Source organism: Elephantulus edwardii, unplaced genomic scaffold (genome assembly GCF_000299155.1).
Source record: "Elephantulus edwardii isolate Elephantulus edwardi_28Jun2011 unplaced genomic scaffold, EleEdw1.0 scaffold00109, whole genome shotgun sequence".
Classification (NCBI taxonomy): Eukaryota; Metazoa; Chordata; class Mammalia; order Macroscelidea; family Macroscelididae; genus Elephantulus; species Elephantulus edwardii.
The window spans coordinates 8,395,442-8,409,883 of NW_006399859.1; the positions used below are offsets into that span (position 1 = coordinate 8,395,442).

A 14,442-nucleotide genomic window follows, 5' to 3' on the forward strand; every position below is an offset into this window, starting at 1 on the left:
CAGATGGCACAATCTGGGGACTGAGGAGCTCACCCTGAAGGCCGTGCCCCGAGCTGGGGGGCAAAGACAGCCTGCCCCGAGCAGAGGGCCATGACGGCTCGCCCCAGGCCGGGGGCTGAAGACAGCCAACTTCACTTTTCAAGTCTGTCTCTTTTAGCCAGCATATTGATGGGTTTTGGGTTTTTATCCCATCTGCTACTCTTTCTCTTCACTAGTGCATTTAAATAATTAACATTAAGTGTCATGAGAGGCAAAGGTTTTTTTGCCATCATTTCTTTGAGTCCTTTTTGCTGTTGCTGCAGGTTGTTTTAGTCCATCCTGATTTCTGTGGCATCTCTGTATGAAGGGTTTCCCTCAGTATTTCCTGCAACACTGGTCTTGTTTTTACAAACTCCCTTAGGTTCTGCTTCTCTAAGAATAACTTGATCTCTCTGTCATATTTGATGGACAGTTTTGCTGGGTACAATATTCTTGGTTTATAGTTTAATTCTTTTAGTGTTCGATGTATGTCATCCCACTCTCCTTTCCTCACATGGTTTCTCCCTTATAGGTTACTCCTTATTTCTCCCTAGCTGCTTTTAGAATTCTTTCCTTATGTTTGGTTCTGGAAAATTTGACTATGATACATTTTGGTATTTTTTCTTTTGGAGTCTATTCTATTTGGAGTTTGCTCAACTTCTTGAATACATATTCTCTCATTCTTCATTATGCCTGGAAAGTTTTCTTCTAGTAATTCTTCCACAACTTTCTCGGTGACTTTACTTACTTCTTCTTATTCTGGGATTCTGATTATTTGCATGTTATTCCATGTGTTCACAAGATTCTTAGGCTTTCCTCTTCCCCCTTCCTTTTTGATTCTGCTTTTTGTTCTAGCAAATCAGTGCGAGAATTTTATCTTCTATTTAGCTGGTTCTGTTTTCCATCACTTCAACTCTGCTCATATGTCCCCCGTTTGTTTATCTGTATTGTCTGGGATTGTAATTTTTATTTTATGAAATTGTAATTAAATTTTGTTATTTGACTAATTTTTTTACAATATTTGTTTTTATCTTTTTTATTTTACTGGTTTGTTTACAATGTTTGAATACATTGTTTTTACTATTTAATTCTTACATAAAACATAAAAGCTTTATAAATTATTTAATTCACTTGGGTTAAAAATGAACTTTTAGTGTGTGCAAGGTTTTATGGTAATAATTAGGAAGCAAAGAAAGGGGAAAATAAATAGTGCCTTTGAAGGGCTTTTTGTGAAAATTGATGATTTTAAGGATCTGAGATTATTTTATTAAATATTTAATTCAAAGGAAATAATTTTGAATTGTCTAGACCTTGATTGCTTTATCCTTTCTTTTACTTCCTTTTTCTCTTCTTTTGTAACATTCAGTCATTTCCTTGAGTAAACTTTGTTAATTTTTTTGGTGCTGTTTTTGACTCATGATGAGTCTCCTCAGTCCTGAGCTATCCTCCCAATTGCTGCTGTGTTTGAACTTACTGTTGCAGCCCCTGTATCAGTTCATCTCATTAAGGGATTTCTTTTTCTTTGTATTTTATCAAGCATACCTTTTTCTAAGGAATGACCCCTCCTGATAACTTGTCCAAAGCATGTGAGATGAAGTCTTGCTATCCTGTCCTCCAAGGATCACTCCAGCTTTATTTCTTCAGAGATAGATTTATTTGTTAAGATTCCATAGTATTCAAAGAAAAATTCCTTCAATTTTGAATATTCAAATTGTGATATACACAATACCATAATTCAAAATCATCAATTCTTCTTTGGTATTATTTATTTTTTGTTCAACTTTCAAGTGTCATATGACACAGTTGAAAATGCCATGGCTTGGGTCAGACACACCTTAGTCTTTAAATTTACATCCTTGCTTTTTAGCATGTTAAAGAATTCCTAGACAGCAGATTTACCCAGTGCAGCACTCTATTTGATTTCTTGACTACTTCCTCCATTGGTATTGGTTAGAGATCCAACACAAATGAAATAATTGGCAGCTTTAGTCTTTTTTCTGTTTACCACCATGTTATGTGAGGACTTTTTCTTTAAGTTGAGGTATACTCCATACTTAAAGGTACATCCTTTGAGACTAATCAGTAAGTGCTTCAAGTTTTAGGATGATCTTAAATTTTAAAATGACAGAATATAGGCCAGCATTTCAAGCAAGATGACCTTTATTAAATTATACATTTATTTTTTTAATTACTTAAAGGCTCTAGGTTAGTTTTGAGTAACAGTGATCCAGTTAGCAGGGATTCTTCTCAGAACCTTATAAAAACCCACTGTTGAGTTTCACTCATAGTGACTCTCCATTGGGTTTCTGAGGCTTTAAATGTTTATAGTAAGAGACTACCCATCTTTATCTTGTGGTGTTTCTGGTGGTTTTGATCTGACAGCTTTTATGTTAGAAATGCAATACCTATAGCAGTATGCCACCAGAGCTCCTTAGGACCTGATAAAGGAAGAGGCTGAAATCTAAAGATGGAATCATGTTTCTATAATTATTTTTAAAAACAAGAATTCAACTCAGACTTTATCTAGTCATTTAAATAGGAATTATACCAGTCACAAAAGCCTAAAGTTATAATTTTTTATTATTTTGAGAACTTTCATATGGTGATCTCAAGGTATACTGAGACCATTTCTTGATTGTAAGGCCTTATTATTAAAGAAACGTAACAGGATATGATTACAAAGGAAAGTCAGATGAATTTAGTACGCTACTGAGAATGTGTGAGTTCCCATTTCATTAGTTGCAGAAACTGTCAGCCATTTATACTGAATGATAAGACAGTTAAAACAATAGCAGTATCTAGTTTGGCCTAAGAATAAGCAAATAGTGTCAATGACAATGGTCTCTTAAGAACCTTTTCCATGTCCTGAAGTTGCTTTTTTGCTGCTACATGATCTAAGGAAGAAAGTTATACCTCATGGCTATGGGACGGTTTCTTAGTAAGGTGTTCAGATCTATGAGATAAGAAAGGCGGGATATTGTTTTGCACATCCATAATTAATAGGCCACACTGAGGGTGTGTGAGAACCAATTTGAATCGTACCTACTCACATCCACTATTTAAGTCAGAAGAGAAAAGCACCAAGAAAGAAAATAATTATTGTTTCTAAGCTGATCCTTATAGATATTTTTCCTTTCCTCTTGAAAAAAATATAAAACTATACTCTATTTCTTGAAAGTGGTCACTATAAACAAGATTTTATGTATGTTAAGATCTCATAGCTTAATTTTTTCTACTTAATTAAAATTAATTATGTGATTCTGACTTTGCTTTTGCCAAGGGAATACATGATTGGTTAATAAAAACCAAACCCAATCCCCAAAATTCCAGACCCCAAAATTAGATATCCTACTTTTTCAGGTTACCAAAATGTTTATAGTAATTTGGTAGTTATTTTAATTTTATAAAATTTTCCTATATTCATGATCTCTAATTGCAATTTTTTTCTCGAGGTGCCTGCAAAGTATTTTATTATCTAGTACAAAAAGTGATTATTTACTCCAGGCTTGAGGCAACAATAATATCTTAAATGAGTATACCACATGTTTCTGATGACATTAAATTTTATATAAAACACAATTATGAGAAGTATTGTTGTTGTTAATGCCATTGAATTGACTATAACTCATACAAACCCTATGAATTAAAGATATGAAACCTGTATAGGAATTATAATTTTGGAGAGTGTTGTTGATAGGTGCCATCGTGTTGACTCTGACTCAGAGAGACATATACAACAGAACCAAACCCTTCCCTGTTATGTGCCATCCTTATAATCTCTTCTGTGCCCGTTATTGCAGTAGCTGCCATTGCATCTCATTGAAAGTTTCCCTCTCCTTCTGAACCTCTACTTTTCTAAGCATAATGTCCTTTTCCAAGGATGGGCTCTTTCTTACAGTGATAAGAAGCTGTGCAGCAATCTCTAAAGAACACAATTTGAATTCACTAGTAGCTCCATGGAAGAAGGATGAGCAGTCTCCTGCATGTGATTAAACTGTGTTTGAAAACCCGCTGGAGGGTTAGCTGTGGGTCACTTCTGACTTCAAGGCTCCCAACAATAGCAACAAAATATAAGATGAAGTCTTATTATCCTCAGTTCTAAGGATCTCATCTATTTTGACATTTCATAATATATTCCATTTTATTTGCCACTATCAAACTTGAAGATTGGCAGGATGCAAGACTTAAGGATTTGTGGAATACATTCATTGTACTCATAACACCAAATTATCCTGTCAGAGCAAATTCCAGTTCTCTTTCTAGTGTTGTTTTTGGCTACTATCTCAGGCTTGACTTGATGTTGTGCAAGTATTTCCCAAAAGCAGTACTGAAGTCAGGTAGAGTAGAGCATCTAGAGAGCCTTCTGTTGCTTCATTACCTCATATTCCTGGATGATTTGCTACTCCTTAATATTTCCCTGTCACCCTGTTCGAAAACTACTACGTACTGTACTTCATCTGAATTTTTTAAATTGTCTAGAGTTTTAGAAAACATCATCAACAAAAAAATTATTACACCAGTACACTGGCTGGGAATCAAGCCACTTCAGAAGAGAATGAAAAAGGAAGGATATCATTCTTGATATCTGATGGATTTTGACTAAAAGAAGAGACTACTAGAAAGATATTTCCCTGCATGAATAATTGTGCAAAGTCTGCATTTGACTGCATGGATTTTAGCAAATAACAGATAACATGATGAATAGAACTTGAGAACACTTAACTGTGCTCACACAGAACCAGTACCTAGACCAAGAAGGGGTTGTTCTAAAAGAAAAAGGAGATACACATAAGGAAATCCTGGATAGTGTGTGTGTGTGTGTGTGTGTGTGAGAATATGGGGCAAAACTGAAAATATATAAAAAATGTCATGTTTCTTGGTCCATAGATACTGCCGGAATTCCTGAGACCATGGCCCTTATTCACTCTTCAAACCTGGAACAAAACTACTATTGTGGCTTATCTTTCAATCAAACAATGTTTAAACAAAAGCCTGTAACCCATTCCAAAACTAAACCCATTGCTGTTGATTCTGACTTAGTGATCCTTCATCAGCTTTCTAAGGCTGTACATTTTTTTATTGTGTTTTATTCATGTACGTTGCTTTTTTTCCCCTTCCCCCTTCCTCCATTCTGTGACCCCATGATCTCTGCCCTCCCCACCCTAAGACTCCCTGTTCCCTGTCCTTTCTTTGGATTTTCATACACATCTTACTGGTTATCCTTCTGTTTTTACAAGAATGATCATGTACAGTATTTTTCTTTTGTGCCTGAGTTAGTTCACTCAGCATAATGCTCTCTTACCTTTCTAATATAGTATTTTTCAAAATCATTGCTCATGAGTGCTGCATAGTATTCCATCCTGTAAATCTTTACAGATGGAGACTGTCCATCTTTTTCCCAGGGAGTGGCTGGTGGATCCCAACTGCTGACTTTTGGTTAGCAGTTCAATAAGTTATGCATTGCAACACCAGGTTCAGACACCATAGAGAGACCTTATGATGTGAACAGTAACACCAGAGAGTCACTAATTTCTTAGAATAATCAACCATATAAAGTAAAAATTGCTGCATTTGCCTAAGGATAAAGCCAGAAGTCAAGAAGGGGTAGGATAAAAGGATTAAAACAAAACAAAACAAAACAAAAACCCTAAGCAAACCAACCAGCCTATCCTAAACATCCGGCCCACTAGACTATCAGAGCTCCCTAGAAGGATTAATGAAAGTGAAAATTAAAGGGAGGGAGTTGGAAAATTTGATTAAATTGTGGGTATTATAAATAATATTAAAACCCAAAATCTATATGAATTATTTAACATGAAACCAATTTTATCTTTAAATTTTTACTCAAATCACAAACATAATACAAACACAAAGCAAAGATGTCACTTTGTAGGCTAATGTGAGTCTGATCTAAGATGTGGTATTTTTATTTTCCTCATGTGTATGTGAAACCTGTGTTGTTGCTGATTGCTATTGAGTCAAGCATGATACATTGTGACCCTAAGAACAAAAGGCCTGATGCTTTTCTGTAACTATCGACTCTTCAGAGAGTTTCCAGTGGTATATTGCTTAGGAAGTGTCTTCACAAGTGGACCAATGAACAACATTACGGTAAATGGAGAAAAGATTGGAATTGTCAGACGTTTCATTTTACGTGGCTCCACAGTTAGTGCTCATGGAAACAAAAGATAATAAATCAAACTATTCTTGGGTTGGGCAAATCTGCTGAAAAGGACCTCTTTAAAATACTGAAAAGCAAGAATAATAATTTTAAGTCTAAGATATGTTTGATCCAAATATTTGCTTGATACTTTCATTTGCCTCATGTGCTTGTGAAAATTAGAGAAAAAATAAGGAAAATTGAAAATGAACTGTTATCCTTGTATTGTGGTGTTGGTAAAGAATATTGAATATGTCGTGGACTACCAAAAACAACAAACAAATCTTTCTTGGAGAAAGTGCAAACCAGAATACTTCTTAGAAGGAAAGATTTGGAGAATACTTAGAATAAGAGAAGACTCTCATTGAAATAGATTGACATAATGACTCGAAAAATATCCTGAAGCAGCAGAGTAGGAGGATGGCACAGGGCCAGATAAGGTTTGATTCTGTTGTATGTAGGGTTGCTGTGAACCCAGTTGACAGTATCTAAAAAAAATGAGTTGGAATTGACATCTTGAGGACACCTAACCAACAATATTTGGACACAAACAGAATCACAAATTCATCTTTTCATGGTGTTTTAAAATGGAAACAAGTCTCTTTTAAATTGAACACAGCCTTACCCTAGCCTCTTTCAGTGGGGAACATCTGTAAATTAATGACAAGTAGGTCTAAGTGCATTATCCTTAAAAGATATTATTTCAGAGTAATCTTGACACAAGGCAGGTAAATAAAAAAGATGAGCTGTGAAAATCCACAAATAGGGCTTGAATGCCATTTTCCATGACAACGGGAGCTGCCCTAGGAAAGCATTAATGCTGGGAATGTAAGGAATTTAAAATTGTGCCTTGCCAGTTTTACGGTTGTATGCTCATGTTAATTAGAGATATACTGACATTTGAAGTATCTACATTAATACACATAGCTCCTATACATTTGTGAACTATGGCTAGAAATTCACTTTAATTGAAAGCAGTTTGCTAATCTCAATGTCTATATCTGTTACAGTTAAGATTTTAAGTTTTATATGCTAATATCCTTAAATATTTCATCTTTCCTCTTCCTTCAATATCTGTTTCTAATTTGCACCTGAAAAGACACCTAGCCTATTTTAGCCTTCTAGCAGTGTCCAAGTCTATTGGAGATGGTGAGATTGGCACAATACAGGACAAAGTTCAGGTGCGTTGTTAATAGAGATGCTGTGAATCATAGCTGACTTGCTAGTACGTAACAAACAACAAGAAGCAGTGGTTTGGAACAATGTTGATGGAATTTTGAAGAAAAGAAGTGTGTGTAATAGTGACCTGTATTTATGGAGGTTTTCTCTGCGCCTTTCTAAATAATCTATTTTTGTTGAAAACTTTAAAAATTGTCTTCTATTGAAAAAAAGGTAGGATTTACTTTTATAGAATTTGCTTCATTGACTGTATTTAAACACTATCGTCTAGGGTCATAGGATGGTTTTAGCTTGAAAAGCCCAGTAATAAATAGCTTGGGGTGATGAACATTGAAGGATTCCTATTTTTCCAGGTAAACTGAGTTTTATCCTTTTTCTTGTCAAACCATGCATCTTCATGTTTTATTTGAAAGTTTATTTTTAATAATTTGATGACTTCTTTTGCCCTAGAATTTTACACACACACACACACACACACACACACACACACACACACACCCTCTTAAGCTTCCATTTCTTGAGAATCTACCTGTCTAGATTGTTAACCTAATTGTTTTATGATTGTTGTTTAATGAGACTCCCACACTTTTTAGACTAGCTGGTGAATGTTACACAAGAGCAGTTAGAAAGAAGCTTTCTTTTTGTAGCATCAGAATAAAATGATCTAAAAATATGTAGTACCCTGCATTTGTTCCCTTAAATTGTTTACTGGCATCATTAAGCCACTGAGACTTGAAACTGCTAAAACTTATTCAGCGACATTATTATTATGGTGATGTCCGATTTTACCCTTTAGTACTTTTCTCACTGTACTAAATTCCTCTGTTCTTTATTCTTTCATGGTGCTTACTACCTTTTATGCTAACACAGCATATTTGGTAATTTCAAGTTAATTGCTCAATTATCAGCGGTAGTCATGAAGCACTTGAGACATGCGCAGTGGAAGAATTTAAAAATTTCAAAACAAGTTATGTGTCGTAATCTTAAATGTGAAGCATGCCAATATCTGAAGGCATAAAAAATACACAGCCTGAGTTAGGCATTTCAGGGAAGGCAAAAACCTACCCTCAAGATCAGAGCTTTTATCTGATATTTAAGTGTTTAATCTTTGTAATCTCAAACAACACGTCTAAATTTGATCTTAGTTTATACTCAACTCTAAAAATTTTGTGATGGTTTGTAAAGAAAAAGGGAAGCAAAACCATAGATTCTGTTTGTGTGTTCTGCTATCACCTACAGAATGGAATTTGGTGTGAGGTGTATCTTGTAGGATGCCCATCAGTGAATCCTATTTACTAGAGAAGTAAACTCATCTCTTTATGTTTACTCACTCTAAGTCAATCTTCTGGTCACAGGGTAGTGTCATACTTTACTGAAGTAAAAATAAAAGCAACCCTTAAGCTGAAAATCATGAAGTTGTGACTTATTCTAATTCCTACACATTACTTTTCTAAGTTGCCTTCAAAATAACTTCACACATTATGGCAGAATAAATAATTACTGTAACTTTTTTGGCAACTAAGCAAACTATCATTAATTTTTGCATTAGTATTCAGTGTAGAGTTTCCTTTAAACTAATACAGTGCCAACAGCTCCTTTTTAGATGCAATTATGGTTTCACATTTTTATTGTACTGTAGTAAAGCCGAATTTACTGGCTATATTTGAAGGTGGAGTAGAGGTGCACAAGAGTTACTATAAAAGTGATTCAGCTGCTGTTGCAGAAACAGTCTTAAATGGAGATAGGAAACAATGTGAAACTTGAGGGCAGTAGGTAAGAGCTGCTAACAAATTTGAGTGTTTCCCCCAAAAGCTGCTTTTTGAACTTGTTTTTAAGAAGAGAAGCTTATTAATCTTCCATTTTTTCTTGCATGAATTTCATTACTTTTGAAGGAATACTTGGAAGACTGTTTATGTTGTGGATTAGGACTTGTAGTGTTGTTCCAAGCTTTTCTTTAATGAAGCTTATGGTCCTTGGTTTTAGTCCTAGGTCCATGATTCACCTTGAGTTGGTTTTTGTATATGGAGTGAGGTGTGGATCTTGCTTGAGTCTTCTGCAGATACTTTTCCAATTTGGCCAACACCATTTGTTAAAAAGGCTGTCATTTCTCCACTTAACTGATTTCATCTCCTTGTCAAAAATCAGTTGATCATAGATAGATGGGCTGATTTCCAGGTTCTCAATTCTATTCCATAGATCTATGTATCTCTCATTGTACCAGTACCATGCTGTCTTAACCAACTGTGAGATATCATCTCACCCCAGTCAGAATTGCAAAATTTAACAGAACAGCAAGCAACAAATGCTGGCAAGGTTGTGGAGAGACTGGAACCCATATTCACTGTTGGTGGGAGTGTAAAATGGTGCAACCACTGTGGAAGGCGGTATGACGCTTTCTCAAAAAGTTGCAATTAGAGATACTATTCAACTCAGCAATTTCACTATTGGGAATATACCCCAAAGAGACTATAACTGATATCCAAGCAGATATATGCACACCCATGTTTATTGCAGTGTTGTTCACAATAACAAGGAGTTGGAAACAACCTAAGTGCCCATCAACAAACAAATGGATAGAGAAGCTGTGGTATATTCACACAATGGAATACTACGCTGCATTGAAAAACAAGGAACTCATGCAATATTATTCAAAATGGGTGACCCTGGAGGACATTATGCTGAGTGAAATATCTCAGTCACAAAAGGACAAATACTGCATGGTGCCATTGTTGTAGAACAGGACTGACATCAGGGTTTGGGTAAGACTGAGAAAAACTGGATAAATTATGTATACTGCATTGAAACAGATGTGGGAGAGAATATTTAAAAGCCATGTATGATAGGGTATTATGGTCATCACAAGAGTCCAGAATGAAGGTTGCGTAGTGGAGTTTATTTGGGGCGGTGGGATTGTATACTAAAGAAGAAACCTTTATTTTGCTTTTCAAAGAGAGGAGCAAACTGGGTCGGGGGAGGGCTGGGCAGGGAGAAAAGTGCAACATTGAATGAATGAATGGAAATCCAAAATCTCTGTCAATGTTCATTAAAATTAATAAAATTTAAAAAAACCAGAACACTTTGATTGAGGTACAATTGGATACAATGACTTGCACCTATCTGAAATGTACAATTAATGAGTTTTGACTTAGGTATACATCAATGAAGTATTTTCGTAATCAAGACCATGAACATATCCATCATATGCAACTTTTTCATGTCTTTTGAAAATTCTTCATCTCTTCTGTTTCCTTCTTCCTCACTCCAGCCTCAGGTAATAATAACTGATAATGATAATAATAAATAATAACTGATCTGTCAGTATATATTTGCTTTCATTTTCAAAAATTTTACATAAATATAGTAATTTAATATGTACTTTTGGGGGGGTCTAGTTTCTTTCATTTAGCATTTTTTTCAATTCATTTGTGCTGTGCATGTGAATAGCATATATTTGAAATTACCATGTAGTATTTCTTTATATGTCTACACCACAATGTAATCATTAATTTTGTCTCTTTCCTATTTGGATATATTACAAATAAAGGTACTGGTAGTGGTTTTATACAAATATTTGTCCGTAGAGTGGCTAGGTCACACAATAGATGTATGTTTACTTTTTTAAAAAGTTAAATTTTCCTAAGTAGTTTTACTCTTTTTATGATTCTACCAGCATTGTATGATAGTTAAGTTCCTTTATATCCTTATTAACATTTAAAATCACTGATATTTTTCATTATAGCTATGCCAATGGGTTTTCAATAGTATCTCATTATGGAGATTGTGGTAAATTAATTTGTATTTTCCTAATGGACCAAGGGCGCCTGATCCAGGCCATGGTCTTCGCAATGATTTGCTATGCATCAGAGAGTTTGACAATGACTAAGGATGACGAAAGAAGAATGGATGCCTTTGATTTTAGTGCTGAAGAAGATTTTTTAACATAATGCCATGGACTGCCAAGAAAACAAATTGATCTGTCTTGGAGAGGGTGAAACAAGTCTATCCTTGGAGGCTAGGATTTTTCTCTTCTTCTTCTATCTTCTTTTTTTAAAATGTAACAATACTTTTATTGCTAAAGGTCTCCCTCTGGCCCAGATAATGGCACTGTCGATTACTTAATTTTGCTTAAGTATTGTAGATTTCTTCAGTCTATGTTTCTATCTTCCTGTCAAGTTCATTCCAAGTCATGGCAGACATCTATTGGATTTCCCTCGCTGTACAGCTTTAGGCAGAAACTGCCATATCTTTCTCTTGTGAAATTATTGATGGGTTTACAGTGTCAACTTTTGGTTAGCAGCTCACAATATACCACCAAGAAAATCAAACCTAACCTAACCTAACCATACCAAACCAAACCAAACCAAACCAAAGTCAAGTCCAAGTAATGGTTACATTCCCACAGAATTTCTGAAGCTGTAAATCTTTACAGGAGGCTAGGATTTTGAAGCCCTGTAGCAGGAGTGGCATCCACTTCCTAAACAACATGCCTCCAGAAACTCTATGAACTTTGATAAATGTCAGTAGTTGTAGAGGGGCTTCAGACCTTTGGTTCATAGGGCTATTAAGAGTCATGCTCGACTTGAAGGCAATCAACAATCAACAGCTCACATACTTGGAACACATGGCCAGGAGGACCAGTGTTTGGAGAAGGACATTATGCCTAGAAGAGTGGAGGGACAACACAGGAGAGGAAGTCCTTGAATGGAGCAGATTGATATGGTAAACTGAGACAATGGGGATAGGTATTTTGGAGTCAGTGAGATTGGTTCAGGATAGGGCAAGTAGGCTTCAGAGCTGTTGTTCATAGGGTGACTCATAAGAACAACAGTAACGGAACAATAATGTTCAATCTTTTTATGTGATGGCATGCCTTCTATCTACTTTGTTGAAGCATCTCACATATTTTGTCATCTTTAAAAATCATTGTTTCCTTTGCTGAGTTGTAATTTTACATTTTTTTAGATTGACTTTCATACAATCATTCATATAAATTGTGTTTCATCCACATACATTGTTTTTTATATAATAATTTATTCACTTTGTATTTGATTGGAGCCCTAGTGGCCTAGTGGCAAGAAGCTGATCACTACCTTTCATTCTTGTACATTGTGTTTTATACGTTCATCCACATACCTTGATTTTATATAATGAAATAGTATTTTTACCTCACTTCTCCTCTCTTCTTCTGAACAGTTATATATACCTTGTTCCTATTTCCTAATTGCAGCAGCCATATTGTATTTTTATCAATTCTTCCCAGGTGGATTCTCCCTTTTCCAGATCCTTTGCAGTGTTTTTTGACTGTACATTCTATCTCTGCTCTCCCAATCCCTTTCCCCCTCCAATTAATTACCTTTCTTTTTCCACAATAACAGTCTTATGCAGTATTTATACTTTTGTGGCTGAGTTATTTCTCCACCTTCACTCATGTTGAATTGTTTTTTTATGATCTGGTTATTCCTTAACATTGCATAGTATTCCATTATTTGAATGTAGCACAGTCTCTCTGTACATTCATTTGTTGATGAGCACTTGGGCTGCTTAGATTTTCTTGCTATGATGAATAATGTTGTAATAAACATAGGTGTACATTTTTGTCTGTTTCTCAGCTCTGGTTTTCTTGGAGTATATTCCTAGTAGTGGAATAGCTGATCATATGGAATTTCTATATTCAACTTTTTTAGGGATTACTAAACTGCCTCCCATAGTGGTTGTACCATTTTACAATTCCACTAGTAGCACAGGAGAGTTCCAAACTCTTTGCATCCTCTCCAACAGTCATTGCTTGCTGTCCTTTTAAAGTTTGCTTTTGCTGCTGTAGTGAGATAGTTATCTCATGTTTCTGATTGTTAGTAATTTTGAATATTTCCTCATGTGTTTTTTGGCCATCCTAATAGTCTCTTTGGTCTTTTCGTGTCTTCTGCACATTTTGTAACTGGGTTATCAGTGTTTTCTGGGATAAGCACTGTGGTGTATAAATTTTAGTTATGAGTCCTTTGTTTGAAAAAGTAGTTTAAAATATTTTTTCTCAGTCTATGACCTTTCTTTTCAACCTATTGGAAAGTGATTTTGATGTACACAGGGATTGGTTTCTAGAAAGTCCCTTTTGTCAATTTTATCCTCTCCAGTTTGTGTATTTTTGGCTGTTTGCAAGCTTGTAAATTTTTTTTTGTTTATTTATGATGCTTTCTTTTCTTTTTTATTAATTTTAATGAAAGTTTACAGAGACTTCGGGTTTTCAATCATTCATTGTAGCACTCTTTCCCCTGCCTACCCCCCCCCCCAATTCACTCTTCTCCCTGAAAAGTAAAACTCTTTTATTGTTATGGAATCCCTCCTCCCAAGTCCACTCTACTTTGGAGCCTTCATTCTTTAATCCTGTCATGACAATAATACTCAATCATATATCCCTTTTAAATAGTTCTCTCCGTCGTCTGTTTCAATGCAGTATACATCATTCCTCCCCTCCTTCTCTGTCTTCCCTCAACCCTGATGTCAATCCCATTTTACAACAGTGGCCCTATGCAATATTTGTCCTTTTGGGACTGAGATATTGCACTTGGCATAAAGTTCCCCAGGGTCATTTTGCATAATATTTCGTGAGTTCCTTGCTTTTCAATGCTGCATAGTATTCCATTGTGTGAATATACCACAGCTTCTCTATCTATTCTTTTGCTGATGGGCACTTAGGTTGTTTCCAGCTCTTTGCTATTGCGAACAAAGCTGCAAAAAACATGGGTGTGTGTATATCTGCTTGGGTAGTGGTTATGGTTTTTTTAGAGTAAATTCCCAGTGGAATTACTGGGTCAAATGGTATATCTATTTGCAACATTTTGAGAAAGCATCATACAGCCTTCCATAGTGGTTGCACCATTTTACACTCCCATCAACAGTGACTAAAGGTTCCAGTTTCTCTGCAACCTTGCCAGCATTTGATGCTTGCTGTTCTATTAAATTTTGCTATTTGTACTTGGGTGAGATTATATCTCATAGTTGTTTTGATTTGCATCTCTCTTAGAGCTAGGGATTTTGAACATTTCTTCATGTGTTTGTTTGTCATCTGAATGTCTTCTTTGGTGAAGTGT

General features: G+C 35.4%; 1 protein-coding gene across 1 annotated transcript in view; it reads left to right on the forward strand.

Annotated features, from left to right (window-relative positions):
- SOX6 (SRY (sex determining region Y)-box 6) overlaps positions 1-14,442 on the forward strand; it is a 704,108-nt gene that overhangs the window by 858 nt on the left and 688,808 nt on the right. The window lies entirely within an intron of this gene.